Below are 16,900 nucleotides of genomic sequence, written 5' to 3'. Positions count from 1 at the left end.
AGTACTCATAGTATGGTTAGGACTGATAATAGCTATTCCTTACATAATGAGTAGAGACATGAAGAATAACACTAATGAGCTTGAAATGATAGATACACCTAGAATAGATACACAAGAAAAAGCACTTAGCATTAAACAACAGAAGGTAGATTTAGAAGCATCAGATGGGGAAGGATTACATTATGGTAGAATTAAAAACAGAACTCACTTAAATGTATTTGCAAATCTATTCGTTTTTGTAAAAAACAAGGGGGACCCAAAGGGTAGCTGGGGACCAATGGTATATACTATTTTCACAAAACAAGGGTCCAGAGCAAATTGACAAATGCAAATAAATGTAGTATAGGACACAATGGTAACCATACAATAATCCTGTCCAGCCGGACCGGGGATTTATTTTGATAAGGTAATGAAAATAAATACAAGTAGGTGGTTGAAAGTAAGGCACACTCCTGTGCCATACTTGTGAGAGGGAGAGTAATAGAAGAAGTGAAAAAAGAGGGGTAAAGTATACAGGCAAAAGGAAAGAGCAACCTGGACACTTTTTATATCAATGTAGATAGTGTTCTCCAGCATAGACTATACATAATGATACATATTAGTTACATGTATGTCTATTTACTCAAGTCGACGGCGTTTCGATCCATTGCTCAATTTTAAAGGATCATCATCAGGACTAAAACATAAAGTAATTTTTGCCTGGTTAGATTCAATACGCCTGTTAAGAAAGTAGGAGACAGGAAATAAAAAACAGGGTCTTGCAAGGACTGTCAGCAGTTTTACATTTTACATTTTTCGGATGCGCAGTGCACCTGGTGGAATAGTGCCATAGGAACGAGGCAACCGCGGAGTGCGAGGGTGAAATCAAGTTGTGGCTGTGAGGGGCCATTTCGCTTGTGCCTATTGTGAACCACCTCGAGGCTCAGTGGTGTCAGAGTGTATTTCCGGTAAGGATGACGAGGTTAGATAATGGCATCTGGGAGTTTTCTGATACCATGCGCAAGGACGAGTAGTGACTAACATGCATACGGAATCACGGCATTGCGAACTTACCTCAGATGACGATATTGTAGAATGGCAACTAAAAGTCTTCTAATGACATGCAAGCGGGCGGGATGTGACTAGCATGCGTTAGGGATTATAACAGTCGGCAGTAATGTAAGCTTACCTCGGTTACGAGGGTACTGATTATATAGGTGACATGCGGTACTTCAATGCTTGTTATTCCAGGATGGAGCAGCCGGTAACGCTGGGGGGAGGTAAGCTCGCAATGCCGTGATTCCGTATGCATGTTAGTCACTACTCGTCCTCGCGCACGGTATCAGAAAACTCCCAGATGCCATTATCTAACCTCGTCATCCTTACCGGAAATACACTCTGACACCACTGAGCCACCACTGAGCCTCGAGGTGGTTCACAATAGGCACAAGCGAAATGGTCCCTCACAGCCACAACTTGATTTCACCCTCGCACACCGTGGTTGCCTCGTTCCTATGCCACTATTCCACCAGGTGCACTGCGCATCCAAAAAATGTAAAATGTAAAACTTCTGACAGTCCTTGCAAGACCCTGTTTTTTATTTCCTGTCTCCTACTTTCTCAACAGGCGTATTGAATCTAACCAGGCAAAAATTACTTTATGTTTTAGTCCTGATGATGATCCTTTAAAATTGAGCAATGGATCGAAACGCCGTCGACTTGTGTAAATAGACATACATGTAACTAACATGTATCATTATGTATAGTCTATGCTGGAGAACACTATCTACATTGATATAAAAAGTGTCCAGGTTGCTCTTTCCTTTTGCCTGTATACTTTACCCCTCTTTTTTCACGTCTTCTATTACTCTCCCATTACTCTCCCTCTCACAAGTACGGCAAAGGAGTGTTCCTTACTTTCAACCACCTACTTGTATTTAATTTCATTACCTTATCAAAATAAATCCCCGGTCCGGCTGGACAGGATTATTGTATGGTTACCATGGTGTCCTATACTACATTTATTTGCATTTGTCAATTTGCTCTGGACCCTTGTTTTGTGAAAATAGTATATACCCTTGGTCCCCAGCTACCCTTTGGGTCCCTTTTGTTTTTTACAAAAACTTGAGCACAATCACCGGATTGCAGGGGTTTGTATAACAAACCTATACCTCGGTCCCCGAGGTGGGCGCTCCTAGTGCCCCTGTACATTTGTTTCTTGTTCTCTATTCTCTTACCCTACCTTGCCACACCAAGTTATGTCAGCACATGCCCCCCTTTACACAGCTGACTACATTAAGCATTTATGCGCAGGTCCTTCCCTCCTTTCCGACAACACAGATGCTCCATCATCTGTTGATTCCTCGCTGCCTGACCAATTAGAGAAACTTAAGAAAAAACAGGTCCGACTCAAACTGATGATATTAATGCTCACAGATTATTTAAAATCTGACATTTCTAGGCCTCCAAGTGAGAAACATACGCGGGATCTTCACAGATAACCCTAAATACATCTCAAACATCAGCTATATAGGGACAACCTGTTCGAGACATTGGCTGGCTCTTCGTATAGATATAGCTACTGAGACACTGAAATCCTTAGAACTTGAAATAAACGATATTTTGAAACAAATTAATGACTCTGATCCCAGTGCCGACTGTAAGAAACTGCTTGACCAAGTTGAGAAGACGGTTGCAGACTTCAATAGAATTGAACAGAATAAAAAAGCCAATAAAATAAAAAAAGATATCAAGGTGTACAATATCGAGAACACTTACCCCTACCTAAGAAAGATTTTTATACTAATAGGGCTTACTCCAATCCGCAAAATAGCAGACCCTGGGGACGTTACAACAAACGCCAGACACTAGTAGGATTCTCAGATACCTCGGCAGAGTCCTCAGATAATTCAGACCCTGACGAAGGGGCTAGCAATTCACGTCGAGGAGGTGGAGGCGGAGCACAACATAATTTTTTAGGCAGAGGCCAACACCAAACCCCTCAAAGAGGCAGGGTAAAGAAACCACAGAGATGGGTCAACCCCCCAGGAGAACCCAGGACGAGGAACAACTACTACCAGTGGTAGTTCCAAATATGATACCGGTAGTCCATATGCACTCCACCCCAGAGATTATTCCGATTTTTAATCTTTCGGACCAAAATCTACTCAACCCCGAAATAGAACTCCTCAAAAAAGGTCTGTCTTTTGTTCCGACCATTCGTCCTAACTTCATGGATCTGCACACTGAACTCTTAAGATTCTTCAGGTTGGTTCGATTAAAAGCTTTTTTCCAACTACATCCCTCTCCAAGTATCTATTCAAGCACACCCTTTCGAACACCATCTACATTTCTGCCATCTTCTAGCATGGTCCCTTCTGAAATTGTTACATTTGAGAAGCTAGTTCAGAAAGATCTCCAATTTTTGGAGAAGAAAAAACTGTACATTCCCTACAATATTTCCTGAGAGGAAAAAGATGCCATCAACACACTCAAGAACAACCCCTCATTAATCATAAAGAGTGCAGACAAGGGAGGGGGGATTGTCCTTCAAAACATTGACTCTTACAAAGATGAGATTCATCGACAATTGGCCAATGCAGATCACTATCAAAGATTGGCTGCTAACCCCACCAAAGACATCCAACAAACTATTCTAAGGCTTACCTCGGACGCTTGTTCAGAGGGGTATCTTAATAAGAAGGAGTTCAATTTTTTGAATGTCAAAACTCCTCGGCTCCCAGTGATATACACCCTCCCCAAAGTACATAAAAGCACTATAAATCCTCCAGGCAGACCCATTCTTTCTGCCTGCGGATTGGTCCTTGAACCCTTGGGTGCCTTTGTTGACTTTTTTATTAAGGATTTCGTATCTGGAACCACTTGCTATGTTAGGGACACTATGTCCATGGTCAATCTTGTGGAGCACTGTCCCTTTGACCCCGCAATCAATACCTTGTGCACATTGGACGTAGAGTCGCTATACACAAATATCCCACAAACAGTGGCTCTACTGGTCATCCAGAGAAAACTTGACACCCGTCCACGCCCACATAAGGTTCCCACTCTATTTATTCTTCAACTGTTGGAGGTGTGCTTGACTCAAAATTTCTTTGTCTTTGATAATGTTTTCTACCAACAGATAAAGGGTACATCCATGGGGGCAATTTTTGCCCCCAACTTGGCAATACTTTTCATGGATGCATTGGAAACCAGCTCTATTCTCAATGAGACTAATCCATTTTTACTCAGGCATTGGGTTATGGCGTTGTTACATCGACAATATTTTCCTTATATGGAACCAAAACATTGACACACTAGATCAATTTCTACATTGGCTAAATAACAATTGTGCTGGCTTAAGATTCACACTCTCGCATGATAAATCAGAGATTGCATTTTTGGATTTGACAATGTACAATAAAGAGGGCAAACTATTGACACGTCTCTTTAGAAAACCCACTGAGAGGAACACGCTGCTGAGTTATGACAGTAATCACCCAAAGGCATTAAAGGATTCCCTGCCATACTCTCAGTTTCTAAGAATAAGACGAAATTGCTTGTGTAAATCAGACTATTTCAGGGAAGCTAACATTCTGTCCGACAAACTTAAACACCGTGGTTACCCTAGGAAGTTGGTCGAAAATGCATCTAAAAGAGCCTGGTACTGTCCGAGAGAGGTACTACTAACACCAAAAGTGTGTGAGAAATCAGACAGTATAACATGCGTCACCACATTTTCCCCTGTGTCAAACCAAATCAGGAACTTCATCCTCAGACATTGGCCCATAATCAATGCAGGCCCCCTTAACCTAGAGAGACCCATTTTTGCATTTCGTAAAAGTAAGAATCTCAAGGACCACCTGGTCAAAGCGGCACTACCTGCGCCCGGGTTAAGATCTACCATTGAATCCAACTGGAATCTTCCCCCCAGTTCTAGGACATGTGAAATGTGGAGGATGCAATGTCTGTGGGTACACAATTGAGACCCGCAGTTTCATGCATAATGGTGTCAGTGTTGAGCTAAAATCTCTGTCTAATTGTAACACCAATAATGTCATTTATGCGATATTATGTCCTTGTCAAAAATGTATGAGGGTCAAACCACACAAAAAGCAAAGACTCGGATCTGCCAGCATCGTAGTCGGATCAGATGTGGGACACTCAACGCACCATTGGTGGAACATTTGACGGAAAAGAATCACACGGAGGATGACATTCGATGGACAATACTCAAGGTTGTTAAATTACCACCCAGAGGCGGCAACCTAGCACAGCTCCTGAATCGCGAAGAACCTAAAAGTATCCTTCAGTTTGACACAATACGGACTGGCCTCAACAGAAATGAGGACTGGACTAAACTACTATAAACTGTTCTGCCAAACCAAAATAACTTGAATACAGGGCACTCAAACGGACTAGTGTTCTTTCAACCAAAGCCTCATGCCTATAATTGCTGCTTGTGATTACTTGCAAAAGATTTTTCATGCCTTTTATTTTAGTTGCTACTGTAAAAAATCGAGTGTTTGACCACAACCCTGTATGCTAATGATAACTGTTGTCTGTAATTTCTGATGTTTTAATGTTTTAAAATAAGTCACTTCGGGATTCACTTTGCACTAACTCATGCCGGGCTCCTTCCCCCCGACTCAAGCACTTTACCACTCCAAGATGCCCGCCATCTTCTGCCCGCATCCCGCGGTCACATGACAACCACCTGACACCAGCGCGTTAAGTTTGCGACGCCCTGACCCCCGTTCGTACAGAACGGCGCGAGTATCCGGACTGCTTCCAGCCACCTCGCCGTCCCTGCTGACTGATTGCAGCTAAGCGGTAAGCTTGTGAACCCCTCAAGGTTCCCGTGCTCTAATCTCAGCTAGCCAGTCAATTAACAACCCCACTCGTTTTCTCCATAGCGGATCTTCCTACCGTAAGACCACCTGCACAGAGGGATAATCGTATATGAATTTTTAACTACTTGGCTCGATTACGAGCGCCAAACACCGGTAAGCAACAATACCTTTGGCCACGGTCAGCCCCCAGCTAACCTTTTTCTCGGCTGAAAGTCCTTTCACTCTTTCTCCCCCCAGCGTTACCGGCTGCTCCATCCTGGAATAACGAGCATTGAAGTACCGCATGTCACCTATATAATCAGTACCCTCGTAACCGAGGTAAGCTTACATTACTGCCGACTGTTATAATCCCTCACGCATGCTAGTCACATCCCGCCCACTTGCATGTCATTAGAAGACTTTTAGTTGCCATTCTAGGATATCGTCATCTGAGGTAAGCTCGCAATGCCGTGATTCCGTATGCATGTTAGTCACTACTCGTTCTCGCGCACGGTATCAGAAAACTCCCAGATGCCATTATCTAACCTTGTCATCCTTACCGGAAATACACTCTGACACCACTGAGCCTCGAGGTGGTTCACAATAGGCACGAGCGAAATGGTCCCTCACTGCCACAACTTGATTTCACCCTCGCACTCCGCGGTTGCTTCGTTCCTATGGCACTATTCCACCAGGTGCACTGCGCATCCGAAAAATGTAAAATGTAAAACTGCTGACAGTCCTTGCAAGACCCTGTTTTTTATTTCCTGTCTCCTACTTTCTCAACAGGCGTATTGAATCTAACCAGGCAAAAATTACCCTATGTTTTAGTCCTGATGATGATCCTTTAAAATTGAGCAATGGATCGAAACGCCGTCGACTTGTGTAAATAGACATACATGTAACTAATATGTATCATTATGTATAGTCTATGCTGGAGAACACTATCTACATTGATATAAAAAGTGTCCAGGTTTCTCTTTCCTTTTGCCTGTATACTTTACCCCTCTTTTTTCACTTCTTCTATTACTCTCCCTCTCATAAGTACGGCACAGGAGTGTGGCTTACTTTCAACCACCTACTTGTATTTAATTTCATTGCCTTATCAAAATAAATCCCCGGTCCGGCTGGACAGGATTATTGTATGGTTACCATTGTGTCCTGTACTATATTTATTTGCATTTGTCAATTTACTCTGGACCAATGTTTTGTGAAAATTGCAAATCTATTAGTACACTATGTAGAAGTTATGGAAATAGAAGACTATGTGTGTATGAAATTACCTACATCAGTTGCTGAGGGAGTTATGTATCATCATTTACCCCTAACATATGGTATTTCATGTAGTATTTTAGCTAGTTTATTCTATAACAAAGGACCTTTGCAGTATTACTATTCTAATTCAGATGTGATATTTTCTGGACTTCCTATACGTAGTAACCTGAATCCTGTATATACTAAGAGTGATGTAACAAGATATATGGGTGAATACTTTCTAACTATAGGTACAATAGATATAGCTGAAGCACACAAGAACAATTTAACATGCTTATTACGTGAAAAGAGAAAATATTTTTGAATATGGTTGAGAAAAGGAGAGAGAATTTCCAAAGAAAGGCAAACGATAAGAATGGGCTAAAAATATTGGGTTCGTCCCAAATGGCAAGACTCATGCTGCTATGTTTCTGGATTTAGAAAAGAAAGGGAAACTCTGTCTCCACAGGGAAAGAACTAGTTATTATAACAATATATTCATTGGTTCCAGTGAATGTGACCACAATTATAAGGTAATTGGGGGTTGGGGTTTCAAAGATGGAACTGAACCTATCTTTCCTGGAATTTATTTTATATGCGGAAACAAGGCTTATTACAAACTGACAGATCATTGGTATGGGAGCTGTTATTTTGGAACAGTATTCCCAAAGATATATCATGTAAACAAAATTCGCCGGAAACAATGAAGAAACTAATGGATTAAAACGTAGCAAAAGAGCTAGTTTTGGAGAAATAGTAGGTGATATATTTAGTGTATTGATACCTACAGTGGGTGTGGCTCTAAATACGCAAAGAATTTGCAAATTGTCAACAGTAGTGGATCGTTTATCGACTGATACTGCTGGAGGGTTTTTAATGGTCAATACTGAATTGGTTGCGATCAGCTCAATGGTTTTACAAAATCGACTTGCTCTTGATACATTATTAGCAAAAGAGGGCGGTGTCCGTAGTATGTTGAAAGCGCAACATTGTTGCACTTACATACCTGACAAAAGTGTTGAAATTAAGAGGTATGTGAGAAATATTTCTAACTTGGAAAAAGAGCTTAAACCACTGGAGGTTAAAGGTGCAGGGAAGAGGCTTACCTCCTCTATAGCTTTCTAATGTAGGAAAAAGTTTTGTAGGTAGAATACTGATACCAATGGTGGGAATAGGCCTACTAATTTTAAGGATAATAATTTGTTGCAAATGTCGTAAGCACAGAAAGACATATACAGTAAATAAGAGAGGGAAAAAGAGAAATATTGATGAACTTGAGTTAGAAGAACTGAATGGAAACATATACAAGAAAGTGAAAAACATTCACATGAATAATGAAAAGAAACAAAACAGAAAGGTTGAAGAAATTGAGTTGGGAGAAATGTGAAAGTTGACATCTATTTCAATAATTAGTGATGATATAAAATATCATCAAAGAGGGGATTGATGGAGGAAGGTTGCACACGTAAAGCGACTTGCTTGTACTCAACCCTCTCTAATAACTCATAATGTACTAACTAACATGTTTGTCTTATTAATATTGCATTTCACGACATGTTAGGTATCAAGAAGAAGCTTGCTTATGTGTTTCTACTAACAATAATTCGCTTGCACTAAAATGCCGCTGCTACGCGGGATTTTCTTCTGTGCATGCGTATGTCACACTCACGTGACATGACGTACTCTATGCTTTGGTGGGAAAATTTTGCTTCTGTGCACTAGAATTAAGAAGGCTGCTCTGTGTCAATAACGTGCAAGAAGCTTGGATCGCTGCTTTTGCTAAGCTGTTCGTTTTGCCTAATCATTAACGCAATAGTTAAAATAAAGTAATGGGAATAGAGTAGAGATAAGTGGTATACAGTATTTATTCTGTGTTCTAAAACTGTTTCTTTTCTATTTTTTCATGTAAAGATAATCTTGGGCCTGGTAGGTGTTTATACTCCATCTTGAAAACCCACACTGTGCATGTCGAACTCCAGAAGGAGCTTAAGTCATTTGACATTAAACCAATGCCCAGCTTACAGCACACTAGAAGATGCCCCTGGGAATTTAACCTGCTGACCCCAAGCGGAGGAAAATATTGTTAACATGGTATTTCTATAAAGAAAATCCATTGTTGGGTGGAATAAAAATGCATGGGAAAATTAAATTTGATGGGCGGGGACGTTAATAGAATATTCAGAAGTAAATGTTTCATTTTAGTATGGTGTGATGATCTCTCCCCGTCTTTTGTCCAATCAAAATTGGGGATCCTTACACTTGCAGCAATGGGGGGTGGTACACTGCCCTGGAAAATAGTATAACAAGAGTAGGCTTAGTTAGCAAATTTGTCCGACTTGTCTGAATAGCTGACCTGTCACTGACCCAACGCACTCAATAGATGATCGAGAGCAGAGGTGCTGGCGAAGCACTCTGTCAGAAGATTCGATAACCCAATCGGGGTTCGGGAGCAAGGGTGCTGGTGGGGGCACTCCGACGGAAGATTCGATAACCCAATCGGGGTTAGGCTGTTAGCTGCAGAGAGGGTTGTAGCGCTGGCATAGCAACTTTAAATGGGGGTGCTGGTCTTAGCCTGTGGTGGTCCTGTCCTGATCCAATTTGGCTGCACCTGACCTGTTGTCTAGCTGGCACTTGCACTTTTGGGGTTCTATCTTCAAACTGACCCGTGGCCAGGGTTAGTTCTTCACACCATTCTAGGTAAATATACTATGTGGGTATGCCATTGTACTATTTCTCTCTTCCCACCCCAATGTCAAATGCGTAAAGACTGCCTTATAAAATCTGTGCATATTTTCATTCTAATCATTATTTTGCTGATTGAAAGATTTCTGGTGTCAAAAGTTTGGATTATGACATTTAAAGAATTTTAGATAAAGAGTTTAAACTGTTCCAGAGTTTGTGGTTATTATATGAGTGCAAATTTTCATACCTATTTTCTTGCTAACTCCCTGATCCTTTAGGACTTTTAGGTGCCAGTGACAAGGATTGGTAAATCAATGGTATAGGTCCTAAAACGTATTTATATAAATCACGGATTTGAGAAAAGTGCACAGGTTACCTGATTACCTGATTAAAACTCATTATATGTTGTTTATGGGCCCAGGTGAGGATGGTAAAACCGAGTCAGGTGACCTGTGCGCTCCATCACCCATTTGTCTTCGAATGTCTTTAACTCCCCCCAAACTTGTATGAGTTATTAATTCTCTAATATGTTCTCTCAAACACCATAATCTCAATTAATTTATTTCATCATCACTCATTACCATCCGGAAATTTTTCCACACAGTTTTCCTTTTCTTCAAATCAACATCATATTTCTCAGGTAATGTTTATAATGTTCCTTGTGCTTCATATTCATTCCTCGCAGTCTCTTTGCTTAAATATTTCTACTCAGCTTCATTGTATGGATTCGATGCGTCTATGCTAATGGTGCCCTTAAGAATTTATTCAAACTCAGTTTTTAATTTCTAAATGTTTATTTCATTAGTCACTGTCTCTTTTATAAGGGACTGTGATTCTGTGACTACAGCATAGTACTAGTAGATTTAGACAGGGCTTTTTCCTCATATACTCTCAGAGCACTTGGTGCAGTGACTACTCTGGCACCCTCACATGACTTTCTAGTCCTTATCTTCTGAGGTACTGGTCTCGGGGGATGGGGGGCGGAAGGGGCAGGGCACATCATTGTATTGAGGTGGGCGTGAATTTAATAACGAATCTAAAAAATCATGATGCTCCTCATACTCATTCTTAGAGTCTTTCTTTACTTCAGTGTTCTCAGATTTGATCTACTCTTTCTTATCAATATCCTTGTATATGTCTATTTTGCAGGAAATACGCTCACACACTCATTCATGTCTCCACTCCAATCGTTCTTTTGAATAACCCATCTTGAATCCAGCTAATTACTGAGAACATGTCTACCCTGACTTTTCATCATCTTATGCTCTCTATCCTTTACAATATGTTTCCATTATTCAATATTTCAAGCAGTGCAGGTCTAGGCTATGGCTTCATGTCATATATGACACGCCTCAGACTCTCAAGCTTTCACACAATACATTATTGTGCTTGAAAACACTTTCATAGAGTGTGCAAGGTCAAAATATTGCAAATAAGAAAACACACTGAATAGCATTACATATAATGTTCTTGTGTACAATTTCTGAACCTCTTGAGAGACAGAAAGGAAAATAGGGTTGTGTCAGAATGAAAAATGGAGTGTAGGCGTACTTAAGCCAAGTTAAATAAACAGACGTATATTTTCCTTGCAGCAAGTTCATTCTAAATAAATGTTAATTATTATTATATTGCAAACATTATGTCTTTATTAGAAACACGTCCTCCCCTTCCTTGAAATGAGCTTAGAGTGAATGGAGTACTCTGCCTAGATGGCCACTGAGCACTGAAAGCTGATCCATGAATCCTTACAGGCCTTGATTTATGTTTTAGGGGACAAGGTGGGGCTTGCTACACTGTTATCTGTGGTGCTGTTAATTCATTCTGAAAATGTTGGCTTCTTCGTGATGCTGCTTGAGTTCCTTCGGCTGATTTTTTAATCATCCGTTAAGGCTCTTTCTTCCTTTTGAATTTCTTCCTCAAGCATGGTATTAAACGTAGATGTACATTGTGATCTGTTACAGCTTAGGACACTGACTAGCTTAATTCATGTGGATCACATAGGTCCTTCCCTGGCTCAAATGTGCTTGTTGGCACATTAGTAAAGTGCAGCTGAGCCATGAAATATAACAATGTCTTTTCTGAAACCTGGGGGATCATTTTTCAAGGTCTGAAAAGAATATATTGCTCATCCTTCACCAAGCACTCTTCACAATCTTGCATAGAATAGTGGTCAGCTTCTTCCTTAGGCACCAAACTCCTTTGGAGTATAGTCCTGAGTCAGCTAGAAACGTGCAAATTATCCTACTAATATTTTGGCAATAGTTATCAATCAAATTAGTCTCAGTTTATTTTTACAACCTTGATTTTCACAGGAGATGTACTCAATCTCTGGATAGGGCCCCAGTGTTGTCTTCCATGACGTTTCTAGTTCTGGTCGTTTTGAGACAACACAATAACTACTGAACATCCATTTAGAGCCTCTTAAGTTAACAGATTTACAACCTCATATGAGCCAAACTCACAGTTTCAAAGTATCCTAAGCAGCTTTGGTCTCGTATTTTTTCTGAATATATATATATAATAGCAGACATTTTTCAGTTTACTTTTCTCTTCTTTTGTCATGCTGTAGGGTACCTTCCAACAACAAGGAAACTGGAACAAACTGAATCCCCATTTTAATATTCAACATTGTACATATGGCTGCATTATAAACATTGATGCAGATCGAGGAATCAGTTCTGTTCTGGTGTATATATGACAGTATAACTTCATCCATAAAACCGATCACTTGTAATACAAAACTCCCTGGCTGGGAGTATCTAAAGTAGAATGTGATGTAATACTTGCTGTTGTAAAGTCATCAAACGGCATCAGCACTACTTCACAAAGAAGTGTGTTCGGAAGCAGAAAACCTTGCTGCACAGGTCTGCATTCTCTTAGGCTTATGGAAGATCACAAGTGGTGTATGAATTAAACCCAGTCCTCCTGGTCTGTTTCCATACCACGTGCCCCATTCGCAAATATATTTTCTGGTGTAAACATGGGTTTCTGGCCATAAATACTCTGATGTATGCCTCCCAGGAATCCACAGGGCGCTACAAATAGCCTCCTGGAACATCAGAGGGCTAAATGCTTATACAAAAAGATATATAGAATGCATTCTCAGCTCAGGTGTAGTGTAGTTCCGATAGTATCCTTTCATGTAGGACAGGACCTACGTTGTTTACAGATAACATAGACTGTGGGCGTGGTGGCAAACTGAGTCTGTACACCCCCACCGAATATGTCAGCCTATGTTTTCGCATTAGCTAGCTCGCAGTGCCACTAGAATCTCCTGTTATCAGAGAGACTCGTATTTGGCAACCTCAGAACATAAGAACCTCTGACGTGTGGAAACAATATACTATTTACACCCCAGTCACTCGTGCTTTGCTTGTTTTGCTCTCAGAGAGATACACAGGAGAAACAGTCGACCTTGTTTACAATAACATTTTATTGTACCGTTGTTCTTCTCATGTAAAGTAAGTGCGCTGCTACAACTGTAACACAGTAGCAGAGATATAGAACCAGAAGTACAGTGAATAAAAAGAAATAGTATTGTTCTACCATTTTGCAATAGTCATGAACACATACATGAACAGGGCCGGCTTTAGTGCTGGTGGTGGCTGGTGGAATCATTATTTTTGGCACCACCACACCCCATGACCGCTCCTTGGATTATCTCACTACCACCGGGCAAAAGTGACCCTCTTCTCTCCAATCATAAGTTATTGCTAAACACAACGTCCCCCCCAAGGTCAGCGCCCCGTCCAAAGGTCAGAGCCCAGAGCGGCCGCACCAGTCGCACTGCCCTAAAGCCGGCCCTGTACATGAATATGAAATGCATGTATAAAAGAAAGTGTGTACTCCTAAGATGCCTGTCTAGATGTACCGAAGTGTATCTAGCATGTAAGTAGGTGCGAAAGAGCACAAGCCTAAGAGCCAAAGTCTAAGAGCCTAAGTCTAAGAGCCAAGAATCCCACTAGGATTTAGTCAAACCCCCATACCTGAATAGTGAGATTGTGGGACTTCATCCTCGACTTGAGCTGGACACCCCGCAAGGGATCGTCAGACCACTGTCAGCTGGCACGATGGCATGCCGGAGCCGCAGCATCTCTGATCAGTGTGTCGGCCTTGAAGTCTCGGTTTCCTCCTGCCTACTTTTAGCATGAGGTGCTGTATTTATACAGTCTAAATGCGTATGTTTCCCATTGTACAGTATGAGGATGACGTTTGGGGATTAAACCTTGTGCGTCGATGGGAGAGGTGAAGTGTACCTCCTGGAGAGTGTACTCATAAATTATTCATATGTGCTAAGGATGACATCCTAGCAATATTAATTGGGAATAACCCACCCTTGGCATGGAACTAGGTGAAAGGTTTAGTCCATAAAAGGCTGCAGCCCTTATAAGGCAATATGTCCCTATAAGGCATTATGTCCTTATTTGTAGTTATGTCCTAATAAGGCTTGTTCATATGAAATGACGAGGAGATGATGTAGGGAAAGTCTACGATCTTCCCTGGACCTATAGCAGGGTACCGATTTGAAATATAACACCCTCTCCACCTTATACTTAACAATGATAATACAAATTTGAGATACACATTTATAACAGTGTCAGTGCATAGAATTATCAAGCAGTCATTTAAAATGTTTTTAAAAACATTAAAATTTCATTTAAAAACAGTTTAAAAAACAAGGAAAAATGTTCCTTGTGAAAGTATGACATTTGAAGTAGAGTTCCGCAAATCACAGTTCTAAATGAGTTCGATCACACAAGTTTAACTACTGTAACCATACTTAGAAGGCCATGCTTTGTTATAGAAAATGTAAATTTAAAAAAAGTTATTTTTAGTAAAAAGAAGGGGAAAGAAAAAACTGAATTTGTTCCCAGCACACGGCGAGCCAGATTCAGACTATATGTCCTGGTTGGGAGACATAACATTGTCGTTCCCTGCTGTCGTAGGGGACAAACATTGTAGTACCTCGCATAGCACGTCAAATGTGCATAGATAAAACTCACACAGTTGTTGGTGAAGCAGCTGGTGCTGTATTCGATACCTCAGTGCCAATGGTAGAGCTGAAATCCAACTCGGTCAAGGGCACCAGCGGATCCTCGAGGAATGCATGCGTTAAGATGGGAATATGCTGAGGACAGAGTCCAACATGGGACCGCAGTGGTTCAAGGCTGGAGTCTAAGTCCGCTGGCGTCTCCGTTAGAGGTGTCAGACAGATGTCCAATGTGCATTCTTCTCCGCAAAATAGTCCTCGGAAAACAGGTACGATGCAGTCTTCATAGACTGGTCTGAATGACAGGAACCAAGACGCACTTAGTTCTTGAAGGTGAGGAGCACCCAGATTTTGTACCATACGCTTAGGGTAATATCTTTCCAGGAGAGCTTTTGCAATCTCGCTGGCGGGTGGTCCGTCCATTGTGAAGCAGGTAAACGACAATCAGGATTCCAGCAATAGCAAGCAGGATCAGAAGTAGAAAATGCTCCCAAATACGGAGTGCATAAAGTAAGGAATAGCTCCAAGGATGTTCTGGAAGGTGTTAAGGAATCCTGACCCTATTGTTTTAAATAAGTGTACAACACCGCTCGTATCTGACATATTTATGATACAACTCATCATTTCTGAGAAATGTCGGGGGCAGTGTGTACGGATTAGCGCCTGTATCTCTGTCGAAGTTCTCGCAACTTGAAGTTCAAAGGTTTCTCGTGCAGAGGTCAATGGCACGGTTTGCTGTAAAAGCATGGCTTTCATTCTGCTCAAAGCATCAAACTATATAAAAGAAACATCAGTGAAGGCCATACTGGCACCTCCCTGACTGTATTTGTCGGAGGAAACAATACTTGCATACAGCAAGTAACCACCTGGTATTCATGGTGACCAAATATGCAATGCCCAGGAGCATCCGACAACAACCTTGATCATTCAGCATCAAGTAACTCCCATTCAAAAGTAACTCAAACATTGGTGTGGTCACGGCAGCTGGAGTTCCTTTCATGTGGCAAGACAGATTCAAAACTGAACCACTACAGGCCCCATGCAAAACGATATCTTAGTAGATGAGAGAACCGCCTAAAGCGCTCTTACAGTTAGTACCACTAAGAAACACTTCTTGATCCCCACTACTGCATCGAAATCTATATGATAAATGCCAGGATTTCTTATTGTATTCTTTACCCAATTTTTCATATTTGCCTGCCTGCCTTTGTTCAAGGCAATAGTGAAACTGAAATGTCGTAACCTGGAGATTGATTTGGCCATGGATAAGCCACTCTGTGGATGGTAATTCAGCCACTGTGAAGAGAAAAAGCCTGTCCAGTTTTTCAATCTGCAGATTTTTTTATTTAGCTCCCCTTTGTGCCATTTCTATCTGTGTATCAGTTAGAGTGTATTCCGAAAACAGCGACGTACTGTTTATGAAATGCCAAGGCACAAAGCCTGCACGCAAAGATTGTAGCGTCCAGCTCAATAACATAATAGAACGTAACTGAGATTGGCCGTGTTGTAATAGTGCCAAATCCGGTTCCAGTATGTCTATAGCAGAAGAAACAATGTTGCTCAATGAATATACTCTGGAAGTCAAAGTTGTTAACCCATTATCCACCACAGCTAAAACTTTTTCTTAGTTTATACAGTCTATTTCCCGTATTCTCTCTGCAGCTTCTTGTTGGTAAATCTTCCAGATTTCATTATAGGCAGCATAAATGCCTGCATATATGAAGCATTTTTGACATTGTCTCCTAGGTCCTAGTAAAAAGTCCTCAAGATCCATGTCTTGTGAGAGTAAAGATAAGTGTTGTTTCAATTCTGCAAGTGTTGAGGTTTCTAACCATTCTAGGCACAACTTCCGAACACTATAGGATGTCATTACCCCTGGATGTTCTCTCTGTACATAACGTGAATCTGGCCTATGCATACTGAGTATGGTGATGTGTGGGAACCGTTTATGGCATGTGTTTATGTCTAAGGGCCAAACCACCCACTCCTTCCAATTTGGGTCTCATCTATTGTACTTTAGTACGTCATCAATTGTTTCCCCTTCCTTTGAAGAAGAATTCTGCCACCCCTGTGATGGTGTAGGAAACTTTGGAGTGTTCAGGTCCTTTATCATGGCTGGATGTCTGTTGCACAGTATCATTTAAAAAGATCATCTGCTGTGGAAT

The sequence above is a fragment of the Lissotriton vulgaris genome, chromosome 4_1, assembly GCF_964263255.1.
Source record: "Lissotriton vulgaris chromosome 4_1, aLisVul1.2, whole genome shotgun sequence".
In the NCBI taxonomy this organism is placed as follows: Eukaryota; Metazoa; Chordata; class Amphibia; order Caudata; family Salamandridae; genus Lissotriton; species Lissotriton vulgaris.
Note: the sequence above shows the minus strand (reverse complement) of the source record.